Here is a 15,368-nt window from a genome sequence, read left to right on the forward strand (position 1 = left end):
GTTTTCAGAGATGTTTGAAGGTGAAAGAGGCTGATTAGGATGAGGATCAAATAAGATAAGGGTGCTTATATAGGTCTAAAGTCCGAAAATTAGGGTTTGGACATCCGTCACGTACGCCCATCGTACTTTTGGTACGCCCAGTGTACGTGCTGTCCCTCCACGATCAATCGTACATAGTATGCAAAGCGTACCCATTATTACACCCAGCGTACTTAAGGGACTTATTATGCAATTTTTAAAATCTTCAAGGGCTTTAAGGTAATACCTAGTTTGGAGTGTTACAAAAAGTGAAGAGACTATTTGGTAATTTATTGAAAGTTGAAGCAGGAAGGCTTTAGAACCTCATGGAATGAGGTGGACAAAAATTGGCTAGGAATAGCCTATAATTTTCATCCATAGGTTAAGGGATTAGAAGATAAGGCAACTTGATTATTATATTAATTAATCTAGGCCTGATCCCAAAACCCTAGCTTTGGCCCCAAGTTTCATTCAATTATATAAAGACCTCTTTGGCCTTTATATTTCATCCAATCCTTTCTAAGAATCCAAGGACAAAATTTTGAGCTCCTCTCTCCACTCTCTTTAAGCCTCCTTGATACTAGGATTGGGTGAGAATCATTAGAGGCACGTGATTTCTAGTGCTACCTTCCAAGCAATGTTAAGATGGATTTTGATTTGATTATCTACTATCATAATCAAATGGTATGTTTTCTAAACCCTTTCTCTTTTTGAAAATCGTAGGGTTTTTATAGGGTTCTTGATGTTCAATAGGTTATTGCATTCAACAGTGAAAACCTAGATCCTTAGGGTGTATGCGAATTTAGGGTTTTATGTTTCCCCATCAAAAATATGATTTTTGTTATCTATAAAACTCATCACATATGGATTCAAAAGTAAAGTGAAAGAGACATGTGGGCCCAGGACATATGTGAAATATGGAAAATGATTGATCATATTTTATTTCAATGAAATAAACAGAAATGAGAGAGACAAAAAGTAAATATAGGTAAAAGAAAAATAGGACGAAACCAAAGTGAGAATGGCTGAAAGAGGTGCAGTGAAAATGTGAATAATGCAAATGTTTATGAAGACTAATTTGCACCCTTTATACTATATCAGATGCTCGAAAAAAATACTATTCTACAAATTAAAAGTTGAAAAATACCGCTTTGAACCGCTTAAGCGTTCCAAATGTCTGGAAAATACCTTAGCTCATGGTGTAGCCATATGTAACACCCATAGAATTCAAGCCAATTTAAAACTTTTAAAACATTTCCAAAACCATTAACCATTTCAAAACTTGTTTTCAAAATGTATCATATCAGAGTATCCCAGAAAGAAAGTCATAAAAAGCGAGGAGTGGTACGATCACACCTTTTCATTGCCACAATCTCATGATGTACCTGAAACAATAAACTAAAACTGTAAGCCTGAAATCTTACTGAGTTACCCCCAAAATACCCATACATACAACCATACACATACAATAATGAACAGCATACTATGGGTCCAGTCAACCATCGGGTTGGAATACCCCTGGCCCTCAACCATCGGGGTTGGAATGCCAACATACTACGAGTCCAATCATCCTCGGGATGGAATACTCTCGGCCCACAAACTTCGGGTTGGAATGCCCACACACCTACACATACAATAACTACTATGGGTCCAATCATCCATCGGGATGGATAACCCCGGGCCCTCCACCATTGGGTTAGAATGCCAAACTACTATGAGTCCAATCATCCTCGGGATGGAATACTCTCAGCCCACAACCATCAGGTTGGATTGCCCACATACGATGAGTCCAATCATCCTCAGGATGGAATACTCTCGGCCCATAACCATCAGGTTGGATTGCCCACATACTATCAATCAAACACGTGCACCTATATTAGATAATCATGTAACAGTCTACAAGACAACATACTAGGGTCCTATCATCCTCGAGATGGGATACCCTCCACTACTACTCAATCATGTGCAGATATAACAGGTAAACTCCTACAAGCATACAGACAATAAGACCAAACTATATGTCACTAAGCATAACCACATCTGATCTACCAATATACCGATCTAACCGATCATACTAGCATATAACCATCCTATCTACCAGGATGACGAGCTAACATACGACAACAGTAACTATCTCAAATAACAAATTAAAGGGCCAGCCTTGGTGCCTTAGACCCTTGAGTATAGTGAGGATAACTCACCTGGCAATGCCGGACTGAACCACGAAATCAAGCTCCCGAAACACTGCCCCAAACTCCAACACCTATAACCATCAATGATCCAATTCATAAATATCCGCTTACCAATTATCCTTAAAAGTCAAAATGGTCAACCCTTGGTCAATAGTCAAAGTCAACTATCAAGGTTAACAGTCCATGTTGACCTCAACTCGTCGAGTACCCTCAGCTACTCGCTGAGTTCCTTGCACAAGTTGCCAACTCGCCGAGTCACCATTCCACTCACCGAGCCCAAGGCAATCTTCATCAGACTTGCCGAGTTGTTCATCCGAACCGTCGAGTTCATGGCCATCTTCATATGACTAGCCGTGTCTACGATGAGACTTGTCGAGTCCCTTCAGTCCTTCATCCATACAGATGCTTTTTAAGCCATGCCAAGGCTCCATACTGCAGATCCAAGTTCCCAAGTCATGCTTATCACGTAAAATTGCAAACTCTACGTGCATGCAAGGCTCTAATGACTCAAAATGCCAAAACCAAGCTTGAAATGGGGTTTTAAACTTAAGGAGGGGTTCATGCTTACCAGTGTTGATAGCTTTATGGACTTACAAATCAAAGAGAGTCCATATCTGAAGTTATAACTTCATATCTGAGCTCATACCCAAGAATAGCTTCACAACCAAGCCAAGAAGCGCTAGTTTCATCCAACGAGATCTAGAAAGGAATGAGGCCAATATCATGATTTGATACCTCAAATGAAGCTAGTTGAGATAGACTTTAGACCTACATACATTCTTGCCTCCAACTTGTTGATCTTCAAGATTCTTACATCAAGGTCTTCTTTCCAAGCTTGAAAATTACACTAAAATGGAGCATACACACGAATTAGGGTTTATGGACTCTCAAGAGGCTGCAAAGGGACTAAGTGAGGCTAATGATCCCTTAAATAGGGTGCCAAACCCTGGAAATTAGGGTTTCACCCTCCAGCTAACTCGTCGAGTCACTCTTCCGACTCGGCGAGTTGGTCACTTAAACACGTGGCCCAAACCCGCTGCAACTCGACGATTCAGGCAACCAACTCGTCGCGTAGATCTTGAATTCATGAGAATTTATAACCATAAATTGGTATTCAAGAATCGGGGCATTACAATTTTTCCCCACTTGAACTAGATTTTGTTCTCGAAGTCTGCTGCGTTGAACAACCTTTGATAGTGCTCCCTCATCTTTGCCTCCGGCTCCCACGTCCACTCGGACCCTCATTTGGGCTCCCACTGTGTCTTTTCCAAAGGTACATCCTTATTCCACAGAACCTTCCCTCTTTCTCTCCAGAATGGCCACATGCCTCTCATCATAACAAAGGCGCTCACCGACCTGAATGTCGTCCAACGATACTATTGCCCCTGATCCGTGATGCACTTTTGCAACTGCAAAACGTGAAAGATGATGTAAAACCCAACTGAACCTTTTAGAAAGGTCTAACCTACAAGCCACTTTTCCAAATGACAAAATCCTAAATGATCCAACGTATCGGAAACCCAAATTTCCCTATTCTTGAGGCGAACCCTTTATGCTAACAGGACAATTGTCCCTTAACATCATAGACAAATCAATCCATTGAAACGCGAACACTCATACCTAGCCCAATCAGCCTTGGGCTGGAATACCAAGCATGCCTACGATGGGTCCAGTCATCCCTAGGATGGAATACCCTCACATCCCACACATGTTTGGCCCAGTCAACCCTCGCGTTGGAATACCAAACGTATCAGGTCCAATCAATCACATGGTCTGGTCATCCCTAGGATGGAATACCCTATATTGGAATACCTTTATGAACATAACTCGGGTCTACTCATAACTTGAAATCCAAGGATCTATCCTTGCCTCTCATCCACCCTCATCAGATTCCTCACAAACGAGTGCAACCCCCCTGAATCTTCAACAATACATCCAATCCGAACGCGCTCCTACAACAGACATAATCACACAATCTCTATGCCCACAGCCTATGACTGGAATACCCTTACGTGGTCCTCAGCATAGGTATGGATTGCCTCTGAGCCCACATCATGAGTCTGGTATGCCCTCCCCGACCCTCAGCTCATGACTGGAATGCTCCCGGTGACCAATCGACACTACTGTCGTCACTTTAGTTACCGAACACTCCGACCCTGCAGATATCCACTTTCCTCCGAAGGGCCTAATCGACGCTCCTCTCATCAACGAACAACATACGATACAAAAACTACTACCACACACGGATCCCAATACACATCACAATAACTCAAACCATCATCAACATACCTACCACTACCGGCCAACCAACACGACACTCATATGTAACCCATATCACCCCTTCAGGTTACAATACCAACATGTCTAATAAATTCAACTATCGAGTCGAAATTCTTAGGGTTTGTTGGCCTACCGCTCCCTTCGAGCCTCCGTGCCTACGACTTACAGACGGCCCTCACCGGGTTTCTTGGCCTACTTCATAGAGTAGGACCGCCTAAACCCTATCCAAATGCCATAGACGATCATGAGAAAGATCTAACTTGGTTCCCAGAACCTGAATGACAGGATATTCTAATCCCAAACCTTCCCAAAACTGACTAATACCCATTCGGATCCACTCTCAGTCGCCAACTGGAATATTACCTAATCCAAGAAGATGAAACCTCGGAGACACTCTGAACTGATGGGATCACCAAGATCCTTTGCACTCCATCTGATCTCTAACAACAACTTCCGACCAAACCAAAATACACTGGAGTCTTCAGCCTATTCTAGCAACGTGTTCAATACTTAGGGACATACCTACTGATTGCTAGTGATTGCTATGGCTACCCTCATAGTCTTACAACACTTTCCATACTGGTCGAACACACACTCGAACTAACACACATCTGAACTCAATTCATGTCTAGAATCCCAACCTGATTCCCCAACTTCTCCTATCAAGCACCCAGAAGATGTGTTCTTATGCTGGGGAGTTTTGCCGAACCCCCAATCAACACAACCCTCAACCCAAGCAGCCACTAGGGCCTCCATTCTCCCTATCAGGTTGTGAAACTTATGCCCGTTTCAAAACCCCTCCCACTTCAGCATCTCGGGGGTAACACTCCCCTACTTAGATTCGACTAAGCCTTCAAAATACATGAAAAATGGAGGATTCTCAATCCTTCTCACTTCCCAACGATCGATCCAATGACAACCAACTCTTTCCCACTAGTGCTCCATTGCTAGATAATCCCAGTTGATCACAGACTTCTATGAACCAGATGAACACTTCCTCGGCATCGAACCCCTTCCATTGGCGCCTTAGTCCGTCAATCACTAACGGTTTCTAACCACTGAATCCTGACAATGCTGAATAAATCTTATGTGGGACCCTATCCGCAAGCCTCCCACATAATACCCCCTTTTCCAAAGGTGTCCCAAACAATCTTCCCACCCTCAGGCTCTAGAAATCAATCTCTTTAGGGTTCGTACCCTGACTCACAAACCATCTCAAATGTCCACAGCTAAACTGCAACAGTTGAAACAACCTATGCCCTAAACCTGGCTACAAACTACTCCTGGGACTGTAAGTCCCCAATCTGCTACCAGCTCAGATACCACTTGTAAGTCCCCAATCTGCTTGTGTAGCAATCAGATCCGTTTGATGGTGCGGAATCCCAATAAAACGGATGATGTCTGTAACATCCCGAGCTCAAGAGTGCAAGTTTAGGGTTCAAAGTGAAAATGTGAATGGTCAACTCGGCGAGTCCATGGGTGGACTCGGAGAGTAGGGTCGCGATTCTGGTCGCGTGTTATGTGGCCAACTCGGCGAGTTGGTGGCTGGACTCGGCGAGTTGCTGCTGTGTGGAGAAAACCCTAATTTCGAGGGTTTAGCCCTATATACAGGACCTTATACCCTCTCCCCAGCCTCCTTACTCTCCCTTGAAGTCAATGAAACCCTAATGCGCGTTTATGGGTGAATTTGAGAGCTTTTGAACCTTGGAGGAGTGTTTGTGGAAGAGATCTTTGAAGGCTAAGAGGCTTGGAGCAAGGGGCTTTGCAGGGATTTGGATTACTCCTCTGTTGGAGCTTTCTTTTGAGGTATTGTTTTGTTGCTTGGGTTGTTATTCATCTAGATTCTTCATTTTGGGGTTTATGGGAAAACATATCTTGTGATATTTTGAGTTTGGAGGTTAGATCTGAGGTTGCTACCTCAGATCTGGAAAGGAAAAGGTCTAGAGTGCATAAAAGTCCCAGTTCTTGAGTGATTGGTGAAGCCATCTTGTCCCAAACCCAAACCCTAGAGTGTTATATGCTTAGATCTCTTTGGATTCACCTAAAGTTTGCCACTTTACGTGATGGATGGCTTGTATAAGAGTAGATCTATGGATTGGAGACCCTGCATGGCTTGGAAAGCCTCTGTATAGGTTAAGAGCCAGTGGTACTCGGCGAGTCACATGGGTGTACTCGGCGAGTTACTTGAAGATAGGCAGAAACTCGACGAGTTCGAAGAACAACTCGGCAAGTTGGTTGAAGATTGCCTTGGACTCGGCGAGTCTGGTCGTGAGGTCCTAACCTTTTTCTGGTTAAGCTGTGAATCGGTGAGTTAAGGGATGACTCGGTGAGTTGAGTGAGAAAGGACTCAGAGTTTGTTGGATTCGGAAAGTCTTGGGGCGACTCGGTGAGTTGAGTCATGGATTGGGAGTTCTGAGCAAGGGGACTCGACGAGTCAGCGGGTTGACTCTGCGAGTAGAGTTAGTCAGGAGGTTGACTTTGACTTTGACCAAGAGTTGACCAGTTGACCTTCCAGGGGTAATTTGGTAATTATTGGTGGTTATTGAGTTCAATCTTTTGGTATTATCAGTGGTGGAGTTCGTGTCAGTGGTCGGAGCAGCTCGGTCTTATCTTTTCAGTCAGCAGTTGCGAGGTGAGTTATCCTCACTATATTGATAGGGTCTACGGCACCAAGGCCGGCCCTTTATCGGATTGTAATCTGGGTATTGTTGTTATATTATTGTTTCGCTATGTTGCATCATGGTAGTTAGGATGGTATATGCTAGTGACCGGTTAGGTCGGTATCCTGGTTAGGATGATGTTATGGTATGTGATCTGCTAGATCGGTTTGATTGGATGTGAGTTGTTATATGATTGAATTTTTTTGTGTACATGGTTGTTGGACTGGGGTTCGGTTGAGGCAGGTCCTGCTTTGTGCTGTAGGCCAACATACCCAGGGTGGACCGGTTATCCCGAAGGCCCATCGAGTGGTCCGGATAGGCTGTAGGCCCCAAGAGGGCGGACCAGACGTGCCGAGGCTCGGAGAGTGGACCAGGCCGATTGAAGGCCCGATGCAGGTGGACCAGTCATACTGTAGACTCAAAGAGTGGACCAGGTGGATTGAAGGCACGGTGCGGGCGGACCAATCACACTGTAGACTCGATGTATATGGCTAGACTCGGAGGGTGGACCAGGTGGACTGAGGGCCCGGTACGGCGGACCAGTCACATAGTAGACCCAAAGTGCATGGCTGTTCTGTGTTCTACTATGATATGACATGTTATGTGTATGGTATATGTGGTTGGTATTTTGGTGGTATCTCACTAAGCTTTCGGGCTTACAGTTGTGGTTTAATGTTTTTCAGGTACTTCAGGAGACCGTGGCTAGGCAAAGGCGTGATCGTATCACTCCTCATGATTATGTTTTATGATGTGGTTCTGGGAAGACTCTGATAATAATTGCTTTGAAAACCTTTTTGTAATAACTTTATGAAACTGGGTTTTTTTTGAAAAGTTTAAATTGGTTGAAATTTTTAGAGTGTTACAATGTCAAATCAAAATAGAAGAGAATGAGATGAAGAATAAATGAATTTATGATGTATTCAATGACTAGAATGATGTTCCATACACATAGTACACACACTAGTTCTTTTCTCTCTGAAATACACCTTGAGTTTCACACACTTAAGCTCCTCACGACCGTAAACTATCTTTTGTTCATCAACCACTCCTCACCAACCTAACATATATATATATATATATATATATATATATATATATATATATATATATATATATATATATATAGTTTGTAGTAAATATTGTGTGCCAAAATGCACAGATCTGGACCATTGGATGAAATATAATCAAAAGTCATAATCTGAGTGTCTATGATAGTAGAATAGGATAGCATGTACCATATAATCACACAAATTTCAGCATAAGGGCATTTTAGTCGATTAACGTATATTAAAAAAGGAAATTTTCGGATTTTTAAAGATAATTAATTCCTTTATTTTTTTTAAATCTGAATATTTTAAATTAATTCAAAATTAAAAATCCGATTTTATTCTGTCAGAATGATAGAATGTTAGCCATAAACTAGTAAATATATTTTTCGATTTTATTCTGTCAGAATGTCAACCATAAACTAGTAAATAAATTTTGAAAGAATACACAAAATCGATTTTTGAACTAATAATATATAAAATAATTACATTGTATGATTGTGATTCATTGAATAATAACAAACATTCTAAAAGAATAAGAAGTATAATTCTTAAAAAATAACAACATTATTAAACAATGAGTGTGATCATTATGTAATTCATTCTTCAAGCCTTTCCCATCAGGTCTTCAAGCCATTTCGATCAGGGATTCATTGCGAAGTAATTTGTAGTGATACACTTGTAACAATTGCACATTAAACATACAAATAATTAACTACAATTCTATCAGAATACAACAATAATTTTCTTATAGAATAAACTATTCTTACAGAATGGTTTTGAATATTCTTAAAGAATTTGTATCATCAAAAATATACAACTGTAGTTAAAATGCCTCATGCTTCATCTTTAGAATCTTTAGTTTCAGCCTCCATCTCCAACTCATAACCACTGTAGCTCAAATGAAAAAGCAACCAACATTCTATTTCTAATTCATCTATTTTATTAACCCCATAAAAGGGAAGACATGGATGGCTTACTCATCAGTAAGATCCATTCACATTGTCATCAAGTGCAATTTCCTATAATATAATAAAATATCAACTTAAATTATAGTATTTTCTTCTATATGTATAAACATTCTAAAGCATGTATACCAAAAAGAATCAATAAATTAAAAAAAGAATCAATAATAAAATATATTTGCATTGATCTTCCTCATTTTAAAAGAATATACTAAAAATTCGATTCTGATATATAATATTGTCACCTAACAAGAAATCAGAAAATATTAAAAAAAGTGATTACCTAACAAGAAATCAGGAAATAATATAGTTGTATCGCGTTAGTCTTTCTTCTCCATTGTCACCTCCGGCCTTCTCCTGTGAGCAGTACAGATAGAAACCACATATTTCACTACTACAAAATAGGTAATAAAGTCCGGTTAAAGTATGTAATAGAATATGGTTATCGAATCGTACTCTAATGGGGGAATTTCCTATTACATGAATAGATAGAGTACGATTGTAAAATGGTACAATATAAATACGATAGAGAACATTTCTTTATAGACAACCGTACTCTATAACCAAAAAAAATTATGAAAAAAAAGTACAGCTCTGTGGCTGAAAAACCACGATAAAGTATATGTAGTCCTGGTCACCCACTTTTATAAATTCAGCTGGTAATAGTGCAAACACCTTTTGCATGACCTGTATGTTTACTTTTTTCTCTTTATTTGAAGCTCTTAGCATTGACAGCAAGAAAAATAATTAGAAAAATTAGGTGTAAGTATTTAGATTAAGAATGAGAAACATATTGTGCAAACCTATGTGACTTTCCTATAAGCACCAAGATAAGTAAACATGTTGATTAACCTGTTTTCAAAGAAAGCATTTGTAGTTTACATCATTAAAGAACCATATAAAATGCTAAAAATTTACTGAATCGACTTATTGATACATAAACTATTGTTATATGGTTCTAGAATAAAAAAATCTTGGCTTATACTTTCTGAAGACAAATTGGTCCTTGGAGAAAGAGAAGTCCAAAGTACTCGTTGGTTATTAAAAAATGGATTGTTTATTGGTTATTAAATATCAAAATTATTTAGGCAATCAAGTTGAAATAGATGTTTACTAAGATGAACAATCAACCTTACATAAGTGCATTAACATTAATCACTAAGAGATAGAGAAAGCATGAATAGTTTTTTAACAAGTTAAGCAGAAATGAATAACTTTAGGTTTTCTCAAATTCGAAACAAAAATTATATAGGGAAAGAGAAAGGATTACATGATACAAATATGTCCTTCCAAGAATGACGTTGAAAGAATCCCCCATCACAACATAAACAACTGTTAAAGAGCCTAAAGACACATATTTTAATGAATTATTGTTATACAAGTCTTTGTTAGCAAATATAATTATTCCTATAAGAAACCCCAGTAATTTACCTAGTGAATGTTTGCTAAAAGGAGAGATTAAGAACTTAACTTTTACATAAAAGATATAAAATCAAGCGGTGAAATCCACAAGTTGCTAAACATTACTACAAATGAACATCCGGCAAAAACATTATCTGAAATGGTGAAGAAAGAAAAATATAAAATCGATTTAGGGTTTCTGAGGGGGCACCAGATAGATAGACATTGATTAAATAATATAAACTCATAATGTAGAATGCTTACCAAATTAAAATATAAGAGGAGTGTCGAATCGATGGAGTGGATGAACAAAACAAATGCTCCAAAATAGAAGAACGCAAGGACAGGAAGATGGTGGTGATGCTCGTTGGCGATGAAGACGATGGTAGTGGTCAGCGAACGGTGATTGGATGGCCGGAATAAAGGGGTCTTCAACTGGTGTCTACAATCGGTGATCGGCACTATTAAAACCCCTTGTTCTTCGATCCATAAAGAGAGGATAAGGGTTTTTGGGTCTGTGAAGAGAGAACGAGATGATGGTGGTGCTAGATAATGATTTTTAAAGAAAGAGAGGGGAATCGGTTGTGGTGTTATAGGTTTATCAAACTGATACCTAAATTAATGGGATATTAATTGATTTTATTTTCTTTTACCATAATTAATTATAGTGTATATTACTCTTATACCCTTCTATTATTTATTAATGATTTAATTATTTCCTGAATTCTCATTGGTGTATACATGCACCCAATAGTTGCTAGAAACATTTGAACCTAGCCATATATATATATATATATATATATATATATATATATATATATATATATGTATATATATATATATATACACACACACACACACACACACACATATATATATATATATATATATATATATATATATATATATATATATATATATATATGGGGAACATGGGCTGTAAATGGGTTCACGGCCGTAAGCACCCATTGGGCCATAAACACTTTTCGGTCCTAGACAGAAAATTACAATTGCCTAGAAACGCAAAGTATAAACCATAATTTCAGACCCAACAATCTCCCCCTTGGTTTATAGCTTTCTTTTCTAATTGACCCAACAAGCTTCCCCTAAAAAGTAGTTGGTTTTTCTTGTCAATCTTCATTTGGAGTTTGGCTTCAGCTTTAATCTTCGATATCTTCATGACTTCAAGATGAACATATGAATCTTCAATAAATGACTTCATCTCGAGCAGTTGGGCTTTTCTTCAGAATTTGACATTGAACGCACATTGAGTGAGGAGACTTCTTGTACTGATTCTTGAAAGATGGCGCATTTAGCTTGAGAATCTTCAGAGAGAATATCAGAGAGAATGAATCTTTTGGATCATTTCAGCAGGTTCATAGATAGCAGCAGACTGATTGAGGAGGATTCAATGCATTCCGTCATATAATCTTCAAGTGCAGCTTCACCTTGCTTCTGGGGTTGAAAGATTGAATGTTGAAAGAATAATCTTCATTTCTTGCTCCTTCGAATGAAAATTCTTCCATGCTCACGGATGAAGCCTTGGCTTAGAAATTTTTGACACAGACTCCATGAGTTTCATCTACATCTAAATTCACTTTTCAAGACAAAACAAAACTAAAAGAAAACTTTGCAACAAAGAAATCAGAAAAATAAAAACATAAACAGAAGTATTTTTGGATATATTTTATATTTTCTGAATAAGAAATAAAACGGAAATAACTATTTTTTGGATTTTTAATTTTCCAATTTTGATTTTTTTTAAAATTTTTGTTTGATTTTTAAAATTTTAATTCTCCCCATAAATTTGTGCATAGAGGAAGACTATGAACAAATTTGACAAAAAAAATGTATTTAGGATCAAAGTTGTGAGACAGCCTTAACTTGGTTTATCAGTAGCGTCGCCTTTATGAATAGATCTGGTCAATTGCCGGTATTATGGTCCACCTAAACACGAAGGATATTGATAATTTTTTCTAAATAAACCATTTAGCTGACGACGACCACGGGTATTGTTGTCCACTTAAATTAAGCAACGAGATCTACCGACAACCTCTAAATGGTTCAATTTTAGTTGCACTAGAACGTGTTCCCCACTTCCCGATATACCCTAGTTATCAAGAACTTCCAAAGAACTCCTTACTTTAGGTGAGTATACAATTATCAAGTAGGAAGACAGATTTAGAGATAGATGCATATGTTGTGTCCCAGGTCGAATCTCTTTCGATCATGCAGAGGGGACAACATATGACTAACAGAGATAGAGGGATTGAGTGGTAGAATGTTGCATATGCTGTGTCCTAGGTCGGATCTTACGATCACGCAGAGAGGACATCATATGGCTAACAGATAGAAAGAATTTGATAGATAAAGAGGTGCGTAGAATTAGAGTTGCATATGTTGCAATCCAGGTCGGATCTCTTCCAATCATGTAGAGGTAACAACATATGATTGACAGATAGAAAGCAAGAAAATAATTTCTACAGACCTACTTTATCAGAACCCCCCATTCGCCTTATCAGAACCAGAATTAAGGACATAAGCCCGTACAGCAAGGAAAAGTTGAACCACTGTTCTAGATGCGTATTAATTTAGTGTATCCCGTGGGTTCTAGTGTTTATCTCACTGCTCAATCTACCCGAGCGTCATATGGTCAATCCAAACAATCATATATAAATCCACACTGTCAAATCCTTCGAGCCTACCAGCACATTGAACATAAAGTCTAGACAATTCAGATTCAGTCCTTTACACATGTTTTAGACTGCCTGATATCACTTTCTTGATATCACTTCCCGATTAACAAAACTAATGAAAAACTATAAGAAAATAAAGAAAATTGTCTTTAAAATGAATCAATGAAAGAGAAACTCAGGAGTATCGAGAAGAGAACTCAAACCGTAATTCACCGATTGAATTTGCATCTAGAAGGTCTGAGAACAGCATGCATAATCTCAGAACAGATCCAAAAATTCTTCATGTTACTAAGCACTAATCCCATTGTGATCTCTTCCTTTCTTCCTTTCCCGCAAAGGACACAAACTCTCAAACAAAGTTTTGCGTGTTGCACAGCTGAGAGATGTCCTCTATCGTGTGCCTAGAACAACCACTACCAACAAACCAAAGTCTGATAATATGCCTCCATAGCTGCTTTGACACAGAGCAAGATCAATTGGTCTTTGGAACCCAGTCTATTTTGAAACTGGGTTGACATTTTTCATCCTTGCACGGTACTCTCTCGTATGACATATCCTATTTATCACAAACAGAAGATGATGAAATATTAGAGTCATTAAAAGATTTGAGATTTTTTACCTTTGGTACCCATCTATATTCGGGTTTAACCCATTTCTTGTTCGATCTGATGGGAGCCTTGTCTCTTGTTTTTGAACTTGAAGCTGACCGTCGAGATGACTTTGATTTTAGCTTCACGGGAGCATCTCTTGGATAGGACTTCTTGGTCGACATTCTCTTCTTTTTCTTGGGAGTTGGATTCTTAGCCTTGTGGGTTTGATTCTTAGCCTTCTACACATTCCAGTCACCATTGTGCGATTGTGACCTCGAATGATTTCTTTTGAAGAATCTCCCACTTTGCGCATTCTGCCAGCCTTGTGCGTTGAAGGGAACGTATGCGCGATTTGGACAATTTTTCGCAATGTGTCCAGGTGTTCCATAGTGAAAACATGTCTCTTTCTTCACTGGGAAGTTGTTTCTTCCTGCCCCTGGTGGTGTGCACTGCCTCGTTTCTGGTTGTTCCCACAAGCATAGTTGAAGTAGGAACTATTTTTCACTGGAACTGGTGGCCTGTATTTCTCAACAGTAAGTTTGTTAGGAGTGACTGAGTTAGAAGCAACAGGTTCAGAGTTCAAGGAGACATTGGTTTGATCAATCGTGTTTGCAAAACTAGAATTAGTTCTGTTCTCCTTGTCCTCTTTTTCCACTACTTTACCTGCACATGAAGTAGAAGCATCAGAAACATTCACCTTAACATTCTTAGTTGCCCTAGATTTTTTTCAGTCTTAACTGAAGCTGGTTCAGGGATTGGGCCAGACTGAGTAGGAGTTTCTTCCTCGTTGGTCTCAAGGGATGGGTTATAGTTGTCATTGAAGGGAGGTGGTAAACTATGATACCCTAACCCCTTAGTTTGATTATCTTTGAATGTTAATTCTTTTTCAATCATCGATGCAACTACCCCACTTGACACATCAAATTTCTTAAAGTTGAATTCAGCATCTTTATATTTTGCTTTTAATGCATCAAGTTCGGCAGTCACAACATCAAAATCTTTCTTAAGATATCTATAATGAACACATTTGTCACTGTACTCTGACTGTCATTTCTAGCAATTTTTATGCAAATTTATTTTAAAATTAAACCTAGGATTCTAAATTAACTAATATAACCAACCCCCTACCCTACACTTAATTTATGCAATGTACCCATTGCTTGTTAAAATAATAAAAGAACATAAAAGTAAAGAGAGAATTGGAACAAATTCCTCTGGGACAGTAGTGGCAAGGTTGATATTCTTATTGTTAAGCTCCATCTTTAGCTGACTTTAGACATGGGAACAGCTCATTCACGCCTTGGGTGTCAAAATCTTGTGTTGTACAACTCCAAAATATCGAGGAAAAAGGTTTTGGAAATTCTCGGAAATTGATCTTGAATAGTATAGCCAATTGCCCTTGACAAATGTAATGAAATCACCAACTTGAAGATAAGAGAAAGAGTAACTCGTCGAGTCTAGAGGGAAGTCGCCGAGTTGAGTCGTTAAAGTTGGCAACAGTCGGGTTTTTCCGCATGGAC

The sequence above is a fragment of the Lactuca serriola genome, chromosome 9 (assembly GCF_051521515.1).
Source record: "Lactuca serriola cultivar US96UC23 chromosome 9, Lser_US96UC23_V15, whole genome shotgun sequence".
Classification (NCBI taxonomy): Eukaryota; Viridiplantae; Streptophyta; class Magnoliopsida; order Asterales; family Asteraceae; genus Lactuca; species Lactuca serriola.